The sequence below is a fragment of the Coloeus monedula genome (assembly GCF_965178545.1).
Source record: "Coloeus monedula genome assembly, chromosome: 4".
NCBI lineage: Eukaryota > Metazoa > Chordata > Aves > Passeriformes > Corvidae > Coloeus > Coloeus monedula.
Window position 1 is genome coordinate 69367016 of NC_138784.1, and position 23709 is coordinate 69390724.

Here is a 23709-nt window from a genome sequence, read left to right on the forward strand (position 1 = left end):
TCCCAGGGGTTTCTGTGGCAGACTGGGGACTCTAAAGTGACTTACCCAATACCTTTCTTAAGGTTGTCACCTGAATTGTAATACATGGGGCTTTTGCAGTTAGAAATACTTAAAAGTAGTTCCACAGACAGGTAGAACTTTCAAACTGATTTTTAGAACTGATTGTGGTGAAATAACAGCCATCATTAACAGGAGTGGTGATATGTTTTCCTTTGGAAACCACATGAAAATTGGGAGGAGACTGGCCTGAAAATGCTTAGCTTCACTCTTGAGTAGTCATGTTTACCTTATGTAGGAATAGTTTATCTCATTTCGTGTGCACTGGGGAAGCCACTTCTTGAATTGTACTCTCCAATAATTGAGGAGATGTGCAGGATTAGATCAGGATTTATAATGAGGGGAGAGCAGCCCTGAGGCAGATGCTCTTAAGCAGAGCTATAATTTACTGGCAACCTTATCTAAGATATGGTCAGTCAATAAGAAAGCCTCAGAGGACTTCAGGGTAGCCACAGCGTCAGTCAACCTGCTGATTTCTTCATAAGGAATACCAGCTGGTTACTAGACCACAGGAGGCAGACAATAAAAACGAAGAGTTAGGGACAGAATAATGATTTATTTCAAGTGGGAAACCAGGAAAAAGGTTTGCAACCTATTTCAGTTAATTGCTTGCTTTGCTGTCATTACTCCATTATTATTTGCAGCAGAATTGGTGACAAGAGACTCAGCTGAAATTCTAAACAGATTAAGCTGAAATGGACTTATTGTGCTCACACTGTGCCTCCACTACCCACTGCTGAAGGCTCTGATACAGCATTCCCCTATTTTCTTTCTTGATTGTACACAATAAACTCACACAACCCAACTTCTCAGCCATAGCTGGAAGTGCAGGCTATGGCTCTGGCTTCCCCTGGGATTCTATCCCATATACTTTGTCTCTTCAGCTTCTTCCCACAGTTCTCCCCATGTGTCTAGAGGACCAAGACAAGCACTCTCATGATAAATGACTCACTGAGAAAGAATCAGAGACTTTGAACTTATTTTAGCACAACTTCCCCAGGAAGAATGACCCCAGAAATCCCAACTGCATGCAGGACCAGAGATAATCCAGGCAGAATTTCATTGTGTGACTGCCTAAGATGGGCCTGAGCCAGCTGGAGATGCCATGTGCTGACTACAGACCCAGTTTTGGGGTGGACACACACTCCAGTGTTCAACCTGGCTATTACTGGGACAGTGAGAACCCAGAGTTCTGACTCCTGTTCCCAGAACTGCTACCAGCCCAGTGTGTTGGCTTGGAAGTCTCTGTCAACCCCATCACTTCTCTAAATCATCTGCCATCCTGTGGCTTTTTCTGTTTTTCTAGGAAATTATGGAAAACCAAAGCAGCTTGGCTATCTTAAGGATTTCTAGGTGCTCAGCAACTGTTGTGGTATAATAAACTGGGCTAACCTGCCCATGCAAGGGGATTTGCCTACATTCAAAATATTTGGGCATGTACCCACTGGTTCTGCAGAGCTTGCACAGAGGGTCTGAGACACTGAGCTTGCTCAACTCTCTCTGCTTGGCACAGCATAAGCCAGGTTCATGGACTTCTGCATAGGAAATCTCACAGAGAAAACTAGAGAACTCAACACCTGGAGATTCAACTTTCTGCTTTAGATATCAAAAGCCAGCAGCTGTTCTTTTTGCGGGTTTTTTGTATTTTTTTTTCTTTTTTTAACTTTATTTTTAGGCATGGTGATCTCTAATGCTCCAATTAACTTCAGCTAGGGTTGGCAGTTGAAATCTTTTTCATTTCTAAATTAGACATCCGTATATATTCTGGTGATGGGCATGCTACAAACACCATGGTGATTGTTGTCTTACAGTACCAGCTACTAGGAGGAAAATTAACTCTATCCCAGCCAACATCAGGACAAGTTGTTAGGTTTAACCAGCACTTTGAGATCCTGTGATGGTAGAGTCTTGATCCATGAGAATAATCCTCTGCACGTGTTCACACGGCCCGTGGAAAGCCTCCAGAGTGCAATCATTGCTGCACAAAAGACAGAAATAAAGCTACTTGTCCTTTGCAATTTGCATGTACTTTATGGTTTAGAGCACAGAGAATATCTGCCCATCTTTCCTTTCATGGAGGAAAGAGCATTTGATTATTTCTTGTAGTGCGAAATGATATGAGATTGTCTGCTCCCACTGCTAATAGGGCCACCCTGAGCACAGACTGCTAACAGCCTGTTATCCTGGGTAAATAAACCAGCTTGGGAATGGAAAAATTTGCCCAGCCTGCACAACAGTCCAGATGTGTCCCAGCTGGAGGTAGGGACAGACCTCCTCAGAGGCTTTGTCTCACGTTTTTCTGGGTCTCCAGCTACTACAGCTGTATTTTCACAGACTTTCCTGTGTCATCCCTGGGAAGACAGCTGGGCATATCTTTTTAGGCCCAGCTGAAGCAAAATTCCTCATGATCTCCACAGGAGCAGGAGAAGTTTCCAAGCCTTCATTAGGCTTTGTTGCTTCATCTCATCTAAGAGGCAGGCAGAAATACAGGCTCAGTCTAAACTGACTTGAGGACTGTGGCCATTTTAGCAATGGCTTAATTAGCTGAATGAGGCTTTCTGTGTCTGACCTCACTCTAGAGAGGTGAAATGGGGAGGAATTCTGGTATCATTACTTGCAGCACCTCAAGGCTTTGACCCTACCTACAGAGGATGCCAGTGGTGACATGTTGTGGAGTCTGTTAAAATGTTCTGCATTACAACCCTGAGCCCCCTTGTAAATGTATGTCTGAGGATCTGATTTCCCCAGAAAAGTGTTATGGAACGCTAGGCACTGTGTATCTGTATTACACATAGGATGTGTATTCTTTCCACAGATCCTGTGTCCTTCATGATCAAACTGACACGTAGGCTCAGAGATCTTGGTGCCTGCTTGCCTAGGCCAGTGCCAGGGGTACAGTTTGTGTTACTAGAATGATGTAAGATCACTATAATGACATGAGAAGACAAACAATGGCACATAAAAATGACAAGATTAAGGGAGAAGGTGGCCAGAAAACCACAATCCAAGCATATCTATAATTTTCTGACCTAATCTTGTAAGACCTTGAGGTTCTAGGTTCTACCTAATTTTGTCTGAAGATGAACCTCGCTTAGTGTCTTCCATCTGCAAGTTCAAACTGTGTCAGCAAGGAACTCACAGTTATCTTCTGTTCCACAAGACCAGAACCTGAGGCAAAATGACTTATTTCAGGTTGCTCAGTGAGTCAGTAATGGAGGCAATATGAGAAGCTGGGTCTTAAGTCCTAGCAGAGGGAGTGCAGAACAGCTCTTCAGAGGCCAGACTACAGGCAGGGATAAAATCAGTCTCCAAAAGAGTGATCAAATGAAACTCTGCTGTTGGAAGGTAAATTTAATCCCCTTTTTTCTGCAGCCTGGGGAATGAGCATGTTTTGGATCCAACTGTGTGACATTAATCACAATATGGAATATTTGAGCCAAAGGTCAGCCACAGGGGGCCAACTACTAACATATGGGATTTATCTGTCTACTTCTTCTATAAAGATGCAGCATGCTGGATAATTAAACTTCTGAGTGCCAGCGTGGAGTGTAGTCTGTTTTTTTCCACTGCTCTTTATGATTCGATCCAGAACCATTTCCTTTTACTGTATGCTCAGAAGGGGAGGAAGCAAAGGTGGCATCCTGATCTTCATTATTAATACACAGGAAAACTTGGAGGAAATCCCTTTTATGCCCCTGGCTTTGTGTAAAGAAAACCCTGCAAGCTCCAAAGTCATATTGTTCAGCTCCTATATATATTCATTCATCTATGTGCATAGCAGATGTTTCTTCAAATACTCAACTGATGTTTCTACAGAATTACAGTATGGAAAAACATTCATAGCAACCTGCATTCCAGTTGATTTCCTTCTATTAAATTAAAAATCTAGGAAAAAAATTACATTTAAAGTGGCTATAGGCAAATAAAGAAAACCACAGTCTCCTGTGATTCAAGTCAGTGCTTCCCCACATTATATGGAATAAAAATCCTGGTGTACAGGCAGGACTCAACTCCTGTTTGCAAAGAGGAGCAGGCAATGGGGAGGAATTTTGCCACTCTGGGTGAAGGAATTACACAAAGCTAAAGAAATTCTGAGGAAGGCATCTAGCTGAAGCTGGTCAGGTGCTGCCTCATACAACCAGCAGAAGCACTTCCAAAGCAATTAATCCACTTCTAATACAGACATTTAGAGTAGGAGGCACAAATCTCTCTCTGAGGGTACCTACTTCTAACCCAGCCTTCATGACCTGCTTAGACAAGATGTCTGCTTTCAGACAGCTAAAACTAAGGAAGGGGAATCCCACAGCAGCTGACTCCACTTGTGTCTGCCCCTGTAAAATACTCCACTTTGTTTCTGCTACACTAAAATTGTTCTTACTGTTATTTAAGGTTATAATGTGGTAATACTCAAAAGCCAGGTATGGTGTGGACACGGCATAAAATGCAATTCCCTACCTCACAAAGAGGGATTTAAATTAAAGGATGATTTTGCTTTTAATTCTGCAGTTTGACTAAAAAGAAATACAAACAGCAACAGGCAATTAAAATACATAATACTTGATTCGTGAGATACCAAAATGCCAAAGTACATACTGCATATGTCCCGTGACAATCATGTGATAGAATGTCCACGCACTTTTGGCTATAATGTTAATAAGGGAATTTTTTCATGTTAAGTATTGCCAGTGAATTATTTTGTCTAAAGTGCAGCCAGTTTATTAATTCTTTTCTATTCCAATACACTGCTTTTCATGTCAAATAAAATGGTAATGTTTTGCATTTATATATTGCTTTTAATCTAGAAAGATCCCTCAGGCTTTATCGAGCGCTTTCTGGAGTTTCAGTACCCACAGTGCTGGGGGGAGAAGGCTTGTCATGAATAAAATGCAGTTGTGGCCAAATTTCTTCATCACATGAACCATGGACTGTAATTTTCTTGTGGTCAAAAGGCAAGAGGCACATATGATGTGCCTTAAAGAAGGAATAGGAATTCCGGGAATCTGAGTGGCTCACAGATGGGAGACGATGCTGACCACTCATGTTCCTCTCTTCGGGGCTGCAGCTGAGCTGGACTGACTCATTCCCCTGCCAGGGGTCTGAGGTACCAGGCAGCTGTTGCACCAAAACCAGGCAACATGATGACTCAAGTTATCCCTTTAATTTCTTGTGAAATGTTTAACTCAGAGCTATCATTTGACCACTGTCTTTTATGAGGCACTGAGTGAGAAATTAAGACAACACAGTAACAGGTTGATCTCAGCCATTGCTGGTCTTCAGGTGTGTCCTTGGTGTGTCCTTTCAGCTTTCTGCCCCTCACAAATCTTCCCCTTTCTCACTTAAGTCCAGCAATATTTTTCAGGCCTGGATACAGCCACGGCAGCTTAGGGGTTGCACAGCATTACAGTAATTTCACAAAGCACAAGAGAATTGTGTGTGTGTGTGGACTTTGCTAAAGCTGCACCTGCCAACGATGCTGCATAACCACACACTTAAACTGAATGTAACTCTGGAACAAAACGCCATGAAAAATGCCGATGCTCCTTTGTCAAGCCATGGCAAGAGATGCAGAGTTTTTTTGTAATTTTGCTTCAGAAAAGAGTTACATTCCATTTAAAGGTGTGGATGTGCAGGATCTGCTGGGAAGATCATACATATCACAACAAAATAGCTGTCTGAGCCAAGGAAGGGTAAGGAAACACTGATGTGAGATGTCAGGTTTCAGAACAGGGACAACTGCCTGTGCAGTGTCTAAGGCAACAGAGATAAAAACTTGATTGGGGCTACTATGAAGGGTCTTCAGAATACAAATGGTTAATGCTTGGATACAGCAATGATATGGAGAGGTCTGTAAGGTCAAGAATGCAAAAGATAAGGAAATCCAGCATTCTGCTGGCCTTGCAATTAACTTTATTTCGTTGCTGTTTGCAATTTTCTGGCCATAAACTATCTCCCCCTCCCATGCTTCAGATGGAGGGTTGCTCACAGACCACGGAAGTAATCAATATTTATACTGCCTCATTCATCCAGGCACATAATTTTACCACATTTATTTTTTAAAAATCAATTTTTATGAGGTTTTTCTTCAGACAGTGTCCATGAGCACCACATACAAAACAACTATATCTCACAACACTCCTGTAATGGAAAGAGTGCCGGGGAATGAGGCTGCCCATTGCCAGGGCAGACACGGTGAACATGGACAACACAAACGGTTGTCCAACTTGGCACATCACAAGAGACTTTTGGAGGAGCACTGAGTATTTTTTAACATCTCATCTGTTCACAGGACAGCTCTGATTGTGTATGTTGGTGCTTGGCAGCAGGCTTGAATTGAACCAGATGTGACAATAGCCACTGGTGCCCTGGATTTCATCTATTTCCTAGGTTTCACCCCGGCTGCCGTTTATTCCTAGTGGAAGAACAGCTGCACACAGAGACCTGAATAGTCTTTTCTTTAGTACAAACCAGCACTCCGGATTTCAGCCCTGCCCCACAGAAAACATGTTTCTTCCAACTCACTCGCTGCCCTTCCCATCCTGGGGCAGTGGGTTATTTAGCATAAATTCGGTGGAAATAGCACCATCTACTGAGCACCCAACATTCTTCCTGCTGGGACTTCTGAGGCTGGGGCTTTTGCAGGGGAAGGGTCTGTCTTCGCAGCCCAAGGGATGCCGAGTGCTCAGCTCCTCAAATTACTGAGTTCCCCAGATCAGGCTGAAGCTTTCCATCCCTCAGATGACTCAAGCCGCTGTGCTGTGATTCAAGTCATCTGTTTTGAAGAAACCCAAAATAATCCCAGCGATAAATATACAAAAGAAATCTATTTAATCCCAGTGCGTACCCCAGTGTATAAACACATATTTCATCCTCAAATGTCTCTCTTTGTTTGGGTTCATTCCCAAAGTCTGTGCAATCTATGCCGTGTCCCAGGTTCTCTTTCACGTCCCCATCGTGTAGCGCTCACTCGGAGACAGATTTTGCATGCACTGAACACGTTTTGTCTGGCTGGCCGTGACCTCTTGGCCTCTGACTTGGATGGGGATCTTAATTCCGACAGAATTAAGTGGGAATATCCACAGCGACAGGGCTCCGGGACACGGGAAGGAACCACTCGGGAAAGTTAGGCACAGCTGGGAGATTTTCTTCCATGGAGAGAGCGGCGGCTCCCGCAGGTGAGCGGGGCCGCCCAGCGGACCCACGGCCCCGGCAGGAATTTGAGACCCACCCGTGGCTGGCCCCACGCGCGTTGTTCCTCCCAGGACGGGGCGGCACTGAGCCCGTGGACCCCGGCCCGGGCCGCCACGCGGCCCCGTTTTTCCCCCGTTTCCCTCGGGATTTCCCCCTAGCTATCCCCGCCACCCCGGATTTTTCCACGCCTGACAACAAAGGAGGCGGCGGGGCGGCCGCGGCGGTGACTCAGCGCCGGGCCCGCCCCCGGCCCGCCCCGCCGCTCCCCTCAGGCGCGGCCGGGCCGGCTCCGCGCGTGTGGCGGGGCCGGGCGGACACTCCGGCGGCATCGGGCGGGCGGGAAGGCAGCGGCCGCTCCTCTCTGTCCCTCCTCGGCTCTCCCTACCCTCGCCCCCCGCGCTGCCGGGCGGGCAGAGCCGCCCCGCCGAGGTAGGTTCTGTGTCTTCTCCGCACACAAAGGCGCTGGCGCGGAGGGACGGGATATCCCAGCCTGGCGGGGCTGAGGGACGGTCGCTCCCGGGGAGGAGGGGGGAGCGGCGGGTACCGGCTGGGGGGGCACCCGCGCCTTCCTTCGTGAAGGGAAACACGGGGAGTTCGTCGTGGCTCTGCATAAATTAAAGGAGGAGCAAGTAGAAGGGTGCCCGGGGTGCGCGGGGCTCCGGCGGTGCTGCCGGTCCCGCCGCCCCCTGCGGGTGTCCCCGGCTCGCCGAGGCCTTGGGGTCGGTGGGTGTTCGGTGTGTCCGTGGTGTGTTCGGCGCGTTCTTGGGGGCAGCTTTGATCCTTCAGTGACTCTTGCAGCCGTGTGAGCACCCCCATAGTCCCGCGGGGTCCGTGGGTGCAGGCTGGCAGGACTGGGGGAGTGGGTAGTGGTGGATGTGTAGAGGAGTCGGAAAAGCAGATAAAAAAGATAAATATTTTATTTCCTATACGTGGTGCCCTGTAAAATGGTCATTCAGAGCAGCTGAACTTCTGGTGTGGGCAGTGGATGTCTCCTTACAGATCTTTAAAACAAGTAGAAGCTGGGAGCGGGACAAGCCCCGAGGAGCTGCTTCTCTGCTCCCACCTGGGTTGGTCAAAGTTTCCCTCAAGGATCCCGAGAATTCAAATGTCCAGGTTTTCCTATGCATTGGGTTGAAAGGCTGCACAGCTGGCCAGGGAAACTGCACGGATAAACTCACTTTGGGGGTGCATGAGGAGAAAGGGTGCAGTACAGGAACTTTGTGTGCCTGAAGTACTTGTTTGCTTCAGCCATTGAATTTTTTCATAGCTTAATGAGGTCTGGCATAAATCGATACTGTGCAGATGTGGTGTACAGCCGTGGCTGGCGTTGGAGCAGAGTCTGTAAGTCCAGGGCATGCTTGTGGCAAACTCGAGAGAGCGGCAGGAACATGTGAACTTGTGGGATTTCATTGAGAATTCGCATGGTCAAACAAAAATGCAACGGAAGGAGAAAAAGATGCTTCTGTGCGAGCATAGTGTGGTTGCAGTGTATAGTTTGTGGTGGGAGTATTGTTGAATAACTCTGGCAGTGAAGCGTTGTTGTATGTCTGTGTGTGCACTGAGTCCTGTAGCACCAGTCAGGACATTTAACTTTCATTGACTTGGCAGAGAAGTAGGAGTGTGGAAGGATGTTGCTGAAAATGAGAATGACTGCTTGTGGATCTGGTAGGCAATTTGGGAGGCATTTAAAATGTCTTTAATTTCCTTGTGATATGAACAGGACAGTGGCAATCTGTTGCTTTGTTGATGGATGTTTTCCTAGCAATATATGGACAGACAGTGTGTTCTATGAATGTGGTGGCTGCTGGTTTGGTGTCAGTGATATTTGCTCAGGAACAATAAACAATTGTTTTCTGAGCTTTATTATAAGGAACCAGAAATGCCCCATATCTCCTGAAACAAAGCCTTTATTGTCTTAATGCAACTCTGGGGCAATTTCGTGCTTGGTGTCGTTCCACTGGTGATGGTAGAGTTTTGTCAGGGATGATTTTGGCAGGTGAAATGTCACTTCTGCATCCCTAATGCTCAAGAGTAGTGTCGCTATATTGTCTTCACCACTGGAGTATTGTTAATTGAAATGGCATGCTGATGCTTCCCAAAAGTTTGAAGAAAGGGGAGAATTCTCTCATCGGGTCCTCACAATACTTTCCCACTTGCTTTCTTCTTTCTGCTTCAGATCTCATATCCCTTAAATTACTCTCTTTCTTCTTTTTCAGTCTTAGCATCTTTTTTCTCTCTTCAAAATTAAGAAGTTTCTCTGAAGTCCAGTTCACCTCCAGGCATTTAAAGGTTTTGAGACTGTGTTGAACCCTGCACCCCCCCTGCACGACTGGGTAAGTGAGGAGCTGTGTGGCAGCTGCAGTTGGGAGATCTTTCTCGCACACGCTCTCCTTCACAATCTGATTTGTGCGGTGGCTCTGGTCAGTGCGTTTGCTGAAGTGGCAGATTGTTTGTCAGAGTCACGCAGTGGAACAGCCTGGCTTGAGAGAGAGCGGTAGACCGGGATGGGGGTGGGGAAGTCACTCAGTATTTACACACGGCCCATACTCAGGATGCTGAGAAACAACTGGTTTTGAGAGCACTTCTTCACAACATCAGTAAGGACAGGAAAATTACCTAAAAGTTGGAGCAGAAGGAAAAATGGGGAAAGAGAGAAGGAAATAATCATGTTTGCTAGCTGTGGGAAGAAGAGTGGAACTGTTAACCAGTAATTGGCTCTAACAGAACTTTGGCTCTATCAATGTTTCAAAGAAAATATTTTATTGAATAAAGCTGTGTTATCTTTGTACATGGTTAACAGTATTAAATACATGTGGCCAACTCTTAGTCTGTTCTGGGACTGTGGTAGTTGTAAACAGAGCCAGTTTCAGTGCTCAGCTTCTGCTGAGCCGTTTTGTATCTGACATCTCTGCGCTGTACAACTTGGATGTATTTGCATCTCATAAGAACACAAAAAGAGCGTGTCTGACACAGCTCAGGGCTGATACCATTCTGACACAGTATCAAAGAGCAAGATACATGCACCGTCTCACTGTGAAGGAGAAGAAAATGTGCGTAATGCTTCTTCAACACAGTTATTAGTCTAAAGTTTGTTCTGGTTTGGCCAGACCTGGTGTGTTTTTGACTGTCAGTGAAGTATGGTTTGCAGCACAACATAATATTGCAAGGAGCCTGCAACTCCTCTGTGTTTATTTAAAAAGCATGTAAGTCAGGGGTTTGATGTTTCATTTTGACATAAGACAGTGGAAGGATTCAGCTGTGGAAAGAATTGTTCACATGCTAACCTGAACATAAAGCTGCAAATTTGACAGGAAAAGTATTTTTTTTAGGAGAAAGATAAATTATCTGTTTAGAACTACATTTATCAGTGATACTTCCACTTGTCTTGCATGCTCTTGTCAGGCTTACCTTTGTGAATGCTTCATTTATATTAATCCTTCTAGAACCACGCTGAAGTGGGAAGGTACCACATCTTCCCATTGTGGTGAAGACACCTTTCCTTTGCAGATGGGGAATAAAAGCACAAGCAAGAAAATGAGTTCCCTGTGACCACCCAGGAACTGTGTAGTGGTGCAAGAACTTGAATTTGTGTGTCCTGAGCTATTGGCAAGCATTGAAATGACAGTACTGCTCCTGCCAGAAGGAGTGGGAGAAGTGGCACAGCCCAAAAAGGCACAATGTGGAAATTGGGTGGGTCACCCAGCTGTGATGCACTCAGTGGTTGACTGCTCTTCCATCACCACCATGCATGTTGGTCTTTGTTAGACTGTGGAAAACAGAAGGGTTTTGTAGTGATAAGTACTTAAAGCATACACAGGAGAGAAGAAAAAGAACGGGACGTTTTCCTTCCTTCTATACCTGCCTTCAGGTAGTGGGTGCTGTTTTTACACGTGGGTTTCTGGCTGGGTCTCTGGGGAGGTCCTTCATCTGTCCCACTGTACAGCTGTGTGTGAGCAGGTGCCAGCAGAAGGGCAGAGGAGGCTTTGCAGAGCCAGGCGGGTCACATCAAGAGCAGGACTGCCTTTCTGTGACCCCAGCAGCTGGGTGAGGTTTGAGTGCAGATCCCCGCCCTGAGAAACCAGGCTTGTGCTCTTTTTTAAAAAAAGTGGTTTCTGAAGGGGTGGCTTCTCTTCCTTGTGCTGTGCACAGACACTCACGTACCTGCTCTTCTCACCTGGCTGCTCTTCTGATTTGGGGTGTTGGTATGAAGGGCTGTGGGTGTTGCATGACAGCAGGGAGTGGCCTGTGGCAGTTCTTCTGTGGCAGAAATCTTACGGGGTTATATGAGCAGGGAGCACTGGTATCTGCAAAAAAAGGAAAGATGTGGTCTTTTCTTCCCTTTTCTATGTCATTCGAAGCACTGGAGGTTACCTGCTACCTTTGTACTCTGTTGCTTTGGGAAAACTGAAGTAGTGCTTTTCCTTACAGTGCTGTGTTTGGTGCTTGGTGGTTATAATTGTGAAGTCAGTCCTGTTTGTAACTTTGGTTTCAAAACATCTTTTGTGCTGACAGCCTGTATCTTGTGCTTAGTCCAGTGCGGTAAGTTTTGTGCAATGAAGGGTGGGACTCTCACAGGTGGAGAGCAGTGTTTGCAACTGTGTCTACAAAAGAATAAGTCGCAAAGATTTTGGAGCGTTTGTGTGCAGTGCTGTCTGCTGGCCTGTATCACATTTAAAAATAACTTTTGAAATCAGTGTTTCCTCCACTGGTTTAGCCTGGGCGTGTAGCTGAAGGGGCAGGTTTTGTGGTGACTTGGTGCAGTTTCCTGTAGCATAGATGTAGTTTGCAGTGGAATTTGAGTCTTTAGCAGATCATCAGCTTGCTTAGGTGGGACAAGGATCCTAGTTTTGTGCTGTCAGCAGGGAGCACAAATGAAATAACCTTTGCCTTGTTTAGCTTTATTTATCCTAGAAGCAAAACTTCTGGATTTGCTTACATTTTTAAAATGTCTTTGACAACATGAAGGCAGAAGGTTGCCTTTGTGCACATACATACTCCTCTTCAAAGAAAGAAATAGTGCAGTCATTTAGGAACAGTGGGACAAATCCCTTTCATTTAGATGAGCTCAGTTTCGTTATTTTTACATTTATATTGCAATTCTTGGCAGCATTGTGCTTTCAGGATGAACTGTAAAACCTCTGTGCTGTCCTTCAGCAAATCTCAGCCGTTTACATTTACAGACTCTCTGTGAGAGCTGCATTAGAGTCCTGTAGAGAGCTTGTGATGATGAAGCGTGAAAAGTGCTGCTGCTGTGAGGGGTATTTTAATATCCTGGAGAGCAGCCTTGCTGCTTGTTGTGGTGGGATGGGTCTTATTTTTTACCTTGTACTGGGGACTTACTTACCTTTCTTGTAAGCAGGAGAGCTGAAACCCAGGAATGCTTCTGAAGGAGAAACTGTCCTCATGTTTGGCTTCATTTGAAGCAGTCCCTCTGGTTTGTAGTCTAGTATATTTTAGGCAGGGGAAACTAAGTCTTAAAAGTGTTATTGTGTGGAGGGGAGCTCACTGTGAGCTGCTTTTCCTTACTTGAATATCAAGAGTTCTTTTGTGCCCCTTGAAGGATGTCCAGTTCACCATGCTTGTGCCCTCTGGTGCTAACTAACTCAGTCAGCAGTGTCTGCCCTGAAGGGGACGCAAACACTGCCCATCAAAGGTATTTCAATAGTCATGGCATTCAGTGGGCTGGAGAGAGGAGGATGATGAAGGCAAATAGTAGAACAATTCCTTTCATTCCTTGCCTGTGCAGTGAGTGGGCATTTGTCAGACCTCATGTACATACACAGGCTTTTTTTTTTTTCTGGTGCTAATAATAAATAGAGTTCACAGCTCTGAGTAGCCAGGACGATGTGACAAGAAGTGGGTCAAGACCATTCGTGTGTGCATAACTGCATTCCTAATCTAGGCCAGTGCCTGTGCTGGATGCTTCTAAACAAGCTGAAAAGATTTCAGGGAAGCTGGAGTTTATGCTGTCAACTGGGTGAAGTGCACCTCTAGCTGAGTGGAGCACTTAAGGACAGGGCTCAGAGGGAATGGTCTGGGGTAGCTTTGCATGTTAGAAACACCACAGAGGTACAGCTTTACTGTTTAGTACCTCTGAAGAGTGAGGAGTTCAAGTCAAAGTAAACTTTCTTCTTCCTGGCACAATGACTAGCTGAGCAGCCCTTCAAACATGTACACTGCTCTGCTGTTTCACTGAAATATGTCTCTGCTACCTCAGTTTCCTCTGAAGTGTCACTGAGGACAGAGATGACTTGCTGAGTGTCACATTGCATTGCTGCTATGTCCTTCAGACTTGCTGCAATGGTTGAGCTCCTTGGTGCTCTTCAAGGAAGAGTGGGTGCTTGGCCTCACCTTGAGATGCAGTTTGGAGCTTGGCTGCTGGTAGAAGAAGAAAGCCAGTTTTTATCTGAAGCCACTGGGATTTGTGGAGTTTATTTTTGGAGAGAATAGGGAGGAGGAGTTTCATTGGGTTATGATTTCTTTCATGGTCCTGTGGTTGGATTTGGTGTTTTTCATCCTAGGGCTTTTCGAGGTTGCTTGTCCGTGAAGAAGATCTATGACATACAAGGCAAGCTGTAAAACACCTGTTAAACTCTCATAATACCTGGCATATCAGTGCTGCTCCCTGAAAACAGTCTGTCAGAAATTCATAACCCAGTTCAGGTGAGAATGGAGGAAAGGCTAGGGAGAGAATCATGGTAGTTTGGGGATTTTCATTGGCTGGAAGGCAATGGTTTGGTATTTCTAAAAGTAAACCAATCTTTTCTTCCAAGCCTCAAATACATTTGAGGCCATCCCTGTCTAATGTGCAGAAGCAAACAAGTGCTGGGGGTTGTACCCAGCATGTCAGGGGTGTGGGCAGTGGCTTTGCCACACAAAAAGGTGCCCTTTGGAAGGTGAGCTTGGCTTGCCTTGTCACTGTCCCACCATTCTCTTGTGTCCTTTGTCACAGTGAGCAGCGCAGTGACACAGTGCCTGATCAGAAGTGCTCAGGCACACGGAGTCTGGTGTGTTCTGGAAGGGAGCCCTGGCTATGCAAGGGTTGTCCTGTGAGTGGTTTGTTACCACAGATGGCAACTGTGGGAGCAACTCTCCAAAGGCAATGTTAGCCTGCCCATTACTGTTCATTTATCTGTTTGTTCTTTCAAGTACAAGAAGGCTGAGCAAGTCATAAACTTCTTACACAAAATACGAGCAAACACATTCTTCCTTTTTCAGAAAATACCTTGAAAGCAAGCTTTAGAATTCAAGAAAATTAATGTCTCTGAAGAGCAGAAAGCATTTATCTCTTGGTATGAAACTAAATCGTGTTGAAAAGATTTTAAAAAGTATTTTTCTGAAACAGAGTAACTAGAAAGCCAGCCTTGAAGCTTGTAATGAAGACTGGAGTTTGTGAATGTCTGTGCCTGTCAGTCTTAGGTGGAGGATTTAGTTTAAAAGGCCAAAGCAGATGTTACAGATGCCATTTTATCAAAAATCTCTTTTGGGGAAGCTCCAGTCTGAGTTCTTGGGCCTGTCTTGCTTTGTCTGCAGTTAATGACTGATTCAACTGGGCATAAAGAGGGAGAGGTTACAGGCATCACCTGGCCATGTTATATGGTACATCCTTTTCCTAATTGGGCAAAAGTGCTGTACCTTCAAAGTTTCCTCTGTAAATCTAATTTACTGAATGTGCAGTGACTGGTTTTGTTTTGGTTTGTTGGTTGGGTGTTTTTTTCAGTGCAGTATGTAAGCAAAATAAAATAATTTCTTTGCTTAAGGATTTGAGGACAAGTTAGCACATGAAGTTAGAAAATAAGTGTGCCAACTATTGGGGTTTTTTTTCCAGTGGCCTGAGGGCCCTTCCTGCTTATCACTGTTGTAAAGAGACAGTCTCTGCCCTGAAGAACTTACAGTTTAAGTAAGGGTGTGTGAATGGATATTAGAGACAGAAAAAGGTGAAGCATGTTGGTGTGAGGGTTGAAGTGGAAAAATTTTTCTTGCACTGAATGCAGCTGCTTTGATGGAGAGACAGATTTTTTTATTTAAACTTCCAGTGTAACATTATGTATCTATATAAAGCTGCTTCATTGCTCTGCAGCTAGTTAGGGCCTACTTTTTCTCTATAAACGCACTAAAAAAGCATCTCCTCAACCTTGGTACCTATTTCCAGGTAACTAATAGGATTAACAGATCCAAGACAACGTGTTCTTTAGCTAAATGTAATCCATTTGCCAGCTTCAGCCAAAAATATTGCAGGGAGGAGAAACACTGGTCTATACAGTAAATCTGATTTTCAAAGAAAGCAGGGCTTAATACAAGTTAGACCAGTGCTTTTCTTCTAGAACATTTCTAGAACTGCTGTCACTTTAATTGTGTAATTTTAGAGCAGATGACTGTAAAACTGGAGGCCCACTCAAAATGCAGTCAGGAGTCAGTCAGGTCAGTGATACTGGGATATCTTTTTAAAGGAACTGGGAAAAGAACTTCAGGATGGGGAAGTATTTAAGTCCTAGGGGACTTGTTGTATGCTGTGGCAGTGGGCCATATGGATACCTAAGTAGCTAAATTTTTTGCTCAAACTGTAGTTCCTGTGTCTGTCTAGTCTCTTCCTAATCCACTGCCATGATTTCCTGTGGCTAAGTAGTTCTTCCTTTCCCCAAAGCTGTCCTAGTGTTGCTAGCACGGGATGACTGCAGGCAGCATCTGCCAGGGAGAGGATCTAATTTCTGTGGTGCTGAGGTTGTGGTGGGCTCAGTGTGTGATGTGCAACAGCTTTGCCCCAGAAGGATGCCCAGGTTTATACTGATGTTCTAATTAAGATCTCGGTGTCTGGTGTACAAAATTCTTAATTGCTGAAGCATCCTCATATCAGCTTTCAGTAAAGTTGTTTTCCAAAGCATTGTAGTTTTCATTCCCACCACAGGATTATGAAGGAGACTTGTTGCTGAATAACAAGTAGTGTCACCTGTTCAACTTCCCTGTGGATTCTTTTTTGTATTGATGGAAGGCTTTGTTTTAATGCTTAATAGTTTTGACTGTCAGCATCTGGTGGCATATAGGGGGAGTGCTGTTCTGTGCTCTGAAGGCAAGAGTTTAGAATCAGCTTTAAAGTAGAAGAGTGTGTGCTTTCAAAGATTTTATTCCTTCCAGCACTGAAATGGAATTAATGAATCAAATTGGGCATGGCATGCATTGATAAAGTGGTGCTTTGTTAAATGACTGCTCTAAGGGACTGTTTCAACCCCTTCCTCCCATTTTAGTATTGGATTTTAATCTCTTTGTTGCAAGTAACATCAGCACTAGTAGAATTAAGAATTCAAGTTTGAGCCAGTGGTGAGTTTATTTATTCCTGTTTTATCTCTAATGATGAAGAAGCCCCAGCTGATTTCCTGCTCAGGTTTGATGCTTCACAAGGCTTGAGGTTCATCTTTATTTTATCTCCAGATTCCCACCTTGGTTTAGGATATTTTTTCTCCCTAATAGGAAGCTGATTAATTGACTAGTAAAGCAGGCACAGATGTAGTTAATTTACTTTGTAAGTGCAGATGTTTTGCGTGCGAGGAAGTCAGGCAAAGATTGGATTTAGAAAGGACCAGATTACAGACACTAGTCAACAAAACATTGAATATCACAGAAAAATTATTGCTGTAAAAGCAATGACATAAGGAGCTCTTACTCCTCTGTGTTTTGCCCCAGGAAGAGGAGTGGAAAAAATTCTGTACTATGATATACAGTAATTCAGATTCCTAAGGTTAAATGTCTCTGTAATCAATGTACTTTTTTTTTTTTTAACTATCATAGTTAGGATGCCATGAACTCAGCTCTGGGTAGCATGGTTTGCTGCATGGGAGGCTTTTGAAATGTACTGTAGGAAATGGTCTCCTTGAGGAAGGAAAGAATAGGGAGTGCCACAGGCCATTTACAAAAATTGCAACCATTCCAGTTAATGTGGGTAGACTGGGTAATTTTTGCACAGAATTTTAGAGAGTGGTGTGGTTGAAAAACTGACTGTGTCAGGGTAACCCATCTTTCCAATATCTATTTAGAGTACATAAATATTTACTATTGTCTTTCTTTTAAAGATTAAGAAACAAAGCCTGAATTGACTTGCCTAAAGCTATAACTAATTAATGCAAGGATAGAATGTGAACTTGGGACTTTGAACCAAGAGAACAACAGACAAGATGAAACAATGCAAATAGAAACATAATGAAAAGATAATATAAACTTTATATTTCAAGCATAAACTCACTACCCCAATATAGAAATCTTCTTCCCCTAAATGCCTTTAGGCAAGTAAGCAGCCTAAAAAGCTGCTTCTTACTGAAAACAGAATCTGTTTAGACTAGATCATTTCTCTACTTGCCAATTTTGTGCATCCAGCATTACCCCCATTAAGCTTGTTGCTTCTGAGAAAATTCCTAAAAACAAATTGGAATTTAAATTAAATTTTCAAATAACTAGAGTTCAAATGAAGAGAGCTAGGCAAATTTACAGTTTATCATGAAAAGCTGCAGCAAAATCATGCTCGAAATTTCCTTTACTTATCTCCCAGGATTGGTGTGAGTCAGCCAGAGCCCTGTGCTAAATGTGGAGATGGAGCTGACTCAAAGACAAGTGATTGGCATAATTTTATGGGATGTCATCAACTGCAGCTTCATTAAATGTCAGTTTTTCTCTGTCTTGGTCAAATGTTAATTTTCATTGCAATTTTGGCTGAGCATAACATAATTTTGTTTGGTTGGTTTTTTTTGTTGTTGTTGTTGTTTTGTTGTTTGTTTGGGTTTTTTTGTTTGGGTTTTTTTTTTTTTTTTTGTTGGTTTTTTTTTCCTTTTGGTAAGTTCCCTGGATCACAAGGGCCATCCAGGATCGTTATTTTTTTAGTGGAAAGGATGGTGCATCTCCAAGCATAATTCTTCTCTAAATTGCATGGTCTTGGGGTGGTAGTACACACCTGGTCACTGCACCACTCCAATGTTTGTGCATTTTGGAAGAACAGTGTAGTCCTGTAACAGGGTTTGGGGTTTCTCTCCTCCTCTTCTGGATATTAATTTGGAAGGAATTTTGGAAAGAATTCATTGCAGTATCTATTTATTGCAGTGTTTTCGGACAATGCCTTTGTATCACTGGTGAAAATTAAGAGATAGGGAGTTTTTAGTGGCATTTCTGTGTAACTTTGAGCAATTTCAGTTAATAATAATTTTTTTGTTTCTAAACATGCTAAGTTAAAAGCAGAGCAAGAATTTCCTAGTTCTCTGGGCGTCTAAATGTCTCCCATACTGGATGTTGTTTGAATTGTGTTCCTTTGCCTGAACTGTCTTGTTTGTTCTGCTGTTTGTGATTCATTTGAATGTGCACTAGCCAGCACCTGAATAATGGAAAACCTAAAGTAAATAAATGATAGTGCCTGCTAGAGAATCAAAAGGTTCTACAGTGAGCTGTGGTGCTTTTTAGAACTATTTAAATATCTTTCTGTAAACAAAGTGTTAAATGAAGAGTGGTTGAATGGAAGTTAAAAAGCTTGAATCATTCAAGTTTGGGACATTGAAAGTCTAGACTAGATTTAAGTGTTACTACTTTAAAGTTCGTAGAAGGGACTAGAGCATTCTGAGAAGGCCTTTCTTTACCTTTGCCTAGGGTTTATAATTTAATCTAGGGTTTGGAGGATTAAACTGGGTTTATTCTCATTGCAGCAGAGTTACAGTTTCATCCCATATATGGCAATTTTTTAAAGGTTAGTAGGGTTTGTTTTTTTTTCCTTAAAGTGAAAGATGCTTTAGATTGTAGATGCCAATTCTGTAATTTACAAACAACAGGAAATTTGTAAAATTACTGGAAGTGGTTCTTGAAAGATTCTGAAATTTTAGTCATGTTCATGACATTGATGGTGTGTTTTTCCTTATAGAAGAGGTATTTGTATTTTAAATTGGAATAATTTTGGCTTCTGGGGCTTTTTTTGTTTGTTTGTGCTGGGGTTTTTTGTTTTGTTTTGGGCTGGTTTTTTTTTTTTTTCTTGTGGTTTTTTTTTGTGTGTGCGTTTGGTTTTGGTTTTTTTCCTTAAATGTGCCCCAGAAGCCAGAACTGTCTTAACAGGACACCTACTTTCAGAAAGAATGAGGTAGGTAGGTATGTTAGAGTTGATCCTTTCATCATGTTTGATAAACTTTGAAAGAAAATGGGTCACACTGTAATATTAGACTGTAAAGAAAGTGAAATATGAGGTAACTAAGAAAAAAGAAGGGTATATCTGTTTGTATCATATGTATTTCTGCTACAGCCAGAAGCTGTACACTTTCTATCTGAGCTGTATGAGATAAGCTTGTGTGAATCCTTCACTCCATCATCACAAGCTTGACCTCTTCTGTCTTGCATAAGTGTTGTCATACAGTTCACATGTGGTCAGTGTGGGGATCCTCCAGTTTTGCCTTCCATAAACCCTGGTTTTGTTTTTCTGACAATTCATTTCCTGTTGATTCAAATTCTTTGTTTGTTTGTTGTTGCTTTTAACATTCTGCCAAAGGCTGTTACTTGCAATTGTTGTCTGGCAGCACTGAACTGAAGCCTGTCAGAGCCAGGACTCCTGGCATCTTCTGTTGCTCAGCCATCAGTTTACATGAAGTTTAGGGGAGTTTCATGGAGGCTTCAAACCCTTTAAAAATTTGGCTGAAACTGGCCAAAAGTTATGGGGCGGGTTGCATGTGCACACTTACATTATCATACAAGAAATCTAAGAAGGTTGTTTCACCTAAATTCCTGACCTGGCCCTGTATTTGCTTCATGGTTACGGAACAATCTCTCCCTGGATGTGTTTTTGCAGCTTAGCTTTGTACCCAGGGAACTCCCTGTGGTGGCTCTGGTTTTGCTAGAGCCATGCTGATTTCATTAAGATGTGGGCATCAGAATGGCATCCTAGCCCTATCTCGTGTGTAAATGCTTTACTACATGGTTGCTACCTCTTTAGAAAGGCTGTTGCGCAAGCAAACCACTCTGATTTCCTTCAGCATTAACTGGCAGTTTGTGGGTAGCGAGTGGGGAACAGCAGATAATACTTTTGTCCTTGCTGACTTTCTGACCCATGAACCACATGAAATTCTGTAAAGCTGGAGGTGGGGAAAAAACCCAGTGTATTTCAGTCCCATTATTTGGTTACAGCTGTAAAGGGTAATGTTCAGTTATCACTTCCTTCTAGAAGCTTTCTGTAACTGCATGAGCTGTTCCTGTAATTCAATGACATGTGCATCACAAAGGCTTGAAAATTGGAATAGATTGGAAACTCCTGTTATTTCAAATTATGTAGTTGTAAACTGGCTGCAGGCCTTTGGGTTGAAAGACTAAGCATTGATTTCAACTGCTGGGTTGTATCACAGAGAGATAAAAGTTGATTTTACATGAAGTGGAAACTTAGACATGCTAGTACAGAACTCAGCCCATGGTGAATATATGTTGGCTGCTCAAAGATCATATCATAAGGCAATTTATTTGTATCGGTGGCCTGTCACATCATGTAGGATCAATCTTTGCTTAAATAGAGAAAGAACTTATTAAGGAAATCTACTGCAGACCTGAGCTTGCATTCTAGCTGTGATATCTCTGTGGGCCAATAACCACATGTTTTGTCTGGTTTTCTTCCCAGTGCATGAACATGCCTAGTGAGTAACACATGAAAACCAAATATAACAAGGGTTGATGCATTTGGCCAACTTGCAGAGTATAAGGATCTCATTATTTTTTCCTACTTCCTGCCTTTGTTTTTTTATTTGAAATGTATCTATCTAATTTCTCTTTAGCAGCCTAGGCAAGGTTCTTTCCCATTTCATCTGCAAATTAATGTTTCTGTGGGTATGGCTATGTTGAATGATGAATTTGGTTGTTATTTATTTATTTTTGTGGTAGCTTTTTTACTTGGCTCTTGCTGGAAGTAACATAGTTATTTTTTCTTATTTTCTTTTGTTTGCACATCAAGGAAGGCGAGGGTCACATTCTACAGGGGAGGAAAAAAGAAGGATGTCAGAAATGTACCACTTACTACTATCAATAAAACTTTAATTAACTAAATGCTCTGTCTGGCTTCTTGCCCATGTAATATATAAAAATCAGAGAGATTCTCCTAAGTCACTATTACTGGTTATCAAAAATACTTACGTTTCCATTTACAGTGAAGCCTGAAGAAGAACTGGCTGGCAAGTCTCAATATGCAAAGAAATCTTGGTTATTCAGGTTATGTGTTTCTGTTCATTTGCATGTTTGCACTGGCGTACTAAAGAGTCCCCTTTATCAAGCCAATCCATATTTAAAATTGCCTGCCTATATGCAAAGTATGAGTCCCATAGCAGGATTCCTGTTGATATTCTTGTAAGGTGTGCCCAGGGTTTGTAGCATCACTGAATGGTTTGGGCTGGAAGCGACCTTGAAGATTGTCTAGTTGCACCACTCTTACCATGGGCAGGGACACCTTGAGCAGGTTGCTCGATGCCCCATCCAGTCTGGCCTTGAACACTTCCAGCATTGTCTGGATTTGCTGCAGTATGAAGGATGCCATCTGCAGAACTCCTGGGAGAGGAGAGCTCCTGTTGAGCAAAGCCTGTGCCTTGCCTCCTCCTGTACCATTAACCTGGTTTGTCTTGATGCGATGTCTTGCTGCAAGTGCTGTTCACCACTCAGGCTTTAAACTGTCTGAGCAGGAATTGGGCAGCTGGGCTGCCACTGCAAACAGTGACTCATTTTGCCTTCCCCAGGAGGAATGAACCTCCCTGCTCCAAACTTCTGTGAGGTTTTTAGTAATTCCCAGCTTTTTCTGCTGGAGCATAGTAACAGCCTGCTCGCGTCTCTAGAAGGGATCGAACCAGTATCAATTCTGCCTGCCAGTGGATGTCCTTTAGCTGCATTTACAGTCATGTGTAGCGAGGAGGGAAACAACTCTGACTGCCTTGCTTTACTTTTTGTCCCTGAATCTTCTGGTTTTTGTCTCTAGTTTTCAGGTTCAGACAATAAATGGGGTTTAACTGCAGATCCTAACACTGAGCTGATTATGAGCAGATCTGTGGATCAAACGTTAAGCTGTCAGAAGGGAGACTTGCCATGCTGCCCAAGAGGAAGTGGTGTCTTGTTAGATCCCCATCAGACAAACCATGTCACCATATCCTTCCAGAGCCCAGCAGTCCCCTGGGTGCCATCCTGTGTGTACCATACAGGGGAGAATGCAGGGACAGCATCCGCACCATTGTAAGTGCAGCCCTGGCACCAGGCAGGAGCTGGGACTCACGTCAGCTGCAGATTTGGTGTGACTCTCCCCAGTCACCCTCTTGTGGGCTGATGCTGTGGGATTGTGGGCCTCCCTTTCCAAAGGGTCACCTGCATTACCTGCTGCAGGAACTGGTGGGAATGTGCTCAGTTGCCCTTGTGCAATATAGGTGCTGGAAGACAGGGATGAACTCCAGGCAGCATTACCCACCACTGAGTCTCCCCACAATGGCTTCTTGATTGCCTATTTCCCATAAATTGCAAATGCTGTCAGAGAGTCTCCTGGCTCTTTTCTTGGCAGTGTTGTTGCAAGAAAGCATTTTTAGTAGCTGCTTTTCACCATCAAAATGATTATTCTGCTGTGAATCAGAGCTGACTTAAGTGCAGGTGAAGGACAACTCCTTAAGGTGTCTCTGCCAGACTCCAAAAGCAGTTGAGCTTTCTGCCCATGAGCTGTCCTGAGCTGCTGTACATCATCTCCATGTCCCAGAGTGGGGTTTGCCACAGCTGATAGCAGCCTCTCCTGACAGCCTGCAAAGGGTGGGGGAAAGGAAACACCATGCTGAAATCCAGCTCCCTACAAATGGAGAGCCCTGGTAACCATGATTACCTCTTGAGAGCCAGAACATCCCAAGGCTGCTCCTTGAGGCATAGGAAAACTCATCATTTTCTTCCAGCCCGTTATTTTCATTCCCTGGTTCACAATTCACGTAAATTTCCTTTTAAGTGGTGTTTACGTTTGCAGCTTTAAAATGTGGGAAAGGCTCTGTCATGGCAGGCTGTAATACAGTGCAAGTAACTATTTCAGAGCTGGCCTTGCATTGCCTCTTGCCCTCTCATCTGTCATCAGCTCCCTCCTGTGTTTTGTGAAGTTTTTGCTTCACTGCTGACAGTGGCACAGCAAAATGTGAGCTCATACAGAGCTCAAATTACTGTTGAACCAGTTCAGATCTGTTTAATGGAAACCTTCCTTCTCCAAACTTTGTCACTCCTTCTACTTAAGTCATAAAACTTCTTCTGTTTGAACTTTGTGAAAACAAACCCCAAACCTTTTCTGTGCTAGTTACAAAACACTTTGATTCCTTTCCCTGGTTTTGTTCCACATTATTTACTGAACTCCTGCTGGAGTAGTGTCTTGGGGTAAAAAGACACTGCTTCTTAGCCAAACAATTTAAATTTTTCATCAAGGGAGATGTATAACCAAACTCTTTGGGAAATGAGTTAGCTCCAGCTCTAAGTAGG

General features: G+C 43.5%; 1 protein-coding gene across 2 annotated transcripts in view; it reads left to right on the plus strand.

The window, feature by feature from the left end:
• Positions 1–7574: 7574 nt before the first annotated feature.
• FAM107B (family with sequence similarity 107 member B) overlaps positions 7575–23709 on the plus strand; it is a gene marked incomplete at its 3' end in the record, with an annotated part of 56220 nt that continues 40085 nt past the window's right edge. The window contains exons 1-2 of one of the 2 annotated variants that reach the window (XM_082280827.1): positions 7575–7674; positions 9462–9578. The remainder of the gene's footprint in view (positions 7675–9461; positions 9579–23709) is intronic. The other variant, XM_082280828.1, reaches the window with a different exon arrangement.